This window comes from Grammomys surdaster, unplaced genomic scaffold (genome assembly GCF_004785775.1).
Source record: "Grammomys surdaster isolate TR1022 unplaced genomic scaffold, NIH_TR_1.0 63, whole genome shotgun sequence".
Taxonomy (NCBI): Eukaryota; Metazoa; Chordata; class Mammalia; order Rodentia; family Muridae; genus Grammomys; species Grammomys surdaster.
Genome location: NW_021604565.1, coordinates 4,932,904 through 4,934,290, shown reverse-complemented (window position 1 = coordinate 4,934,290; position 1,387 = coordinate 4,932,904).

Here is a 1,387-nt window from a genome sequence, read left to right as displayed (position 1 = left end):
TGGGAACTGAAGTCAGATCCTCTACAAGAGCTGTTAAGAGTCCTTAACAAGGGGCTGGAGAAATGGTTCAGTGGTTTAGGACACTGACTGCTCTAAAGTCCAGCTCTGACTCCAGGGGTCCTGAGTTCAATTCCCAGCAACCACACAGTGGCTTACAACCATCTGTAATGATATCCAATGCCCTCTTCTGCTGTGTCTGAAGACAGCTACAGTGTACTCATATACATAACATAAATAAACCTTAAATAAAAAAAGACTCCTTTAACAAGTGAGCCATCTCTTCAATCCCACAAAGAAATCTTTTTTTTTAAAGATTTATTTATTTATTTATTTTATTTATGAGTACACTGTAGCTGTTTTCAGACACACCAGAAGAGGGCATCCAATCTCATTATGGATGGTTGTGAGCCACCATGTGGTTGCTGGGATTTGAACTCAGGACCTCTGGAAGAACAGTCAGTGCTCTTAAGCGCTGAGCCATCTCTCCAGCCCCCCACAAAGAAATCTTACATACTTTTTTTTTTAAAAAAAGAAGATATTCTTGACTTTACAAACTACATTTCAAAAGAGGAGATTGAGCAAGATACATGTAGGATTGGAGTTGAAGATGTATGTTAATTTCTGTTCTGCTTCTCATAACAGAACAAGTTAGAAACTTTTTCTGCTTCCTATTTTTGGGGGCCCATATTAATGCTAGGGTGACAGAGAGTACAAACTATGAGGTAGGGGTGACAGATACAGAAGAGGAACTTTTCAGTTCTTTGTAAAAGGATTTCCTTAGAGCATTAAGAATACGTTATATTCTTTAAAGAAACTGTATCCAAGAAAGATATTTGAAATAAGGTCCATAATGCTTTTATTTCATTTGCTTCTTTATTTTAGCTGCTATTTTGTATCTGTATCCATTAGCTTCTGAAGTGTAACAAATAACTCACACCCCCTACCTTAAAGCATGTGTCTGTGGGTCCTCTGGAGGTCAACAGAGCTGGACTGGGCACACTGAGTAACTCTGATGATGCTGGCTGCTCTGTGGACAAAGATGGAGTCTCTGTGCCCTCAAGCTGGGTTTGGCTGAGGAAGCTTAAGTGGTTTTGCCCAGCGTGTTTTATCCAGAATGTTCATCTCGTAGTAGTGCATGACAGTGAGAAAAGCTTAGCATTATAGACTCGTCTGTCTGTAGACTATTCATAGGGGCCTGCTATTTTGTCTCTTCTTACCTCATCTACTTGACCAAAACAGGCCCCAACGCTTTGTCCATGACAGAGACTGTGACAAAAGGAAGGGACAGAGGGGCCACTGCTGTAGTAAGTCCTGGACTTGACAATGCCAAGCACATATATTTAATTTAGGTTTGTTTATGTTGATTTCTCTCAGGTAGAATGTGTGC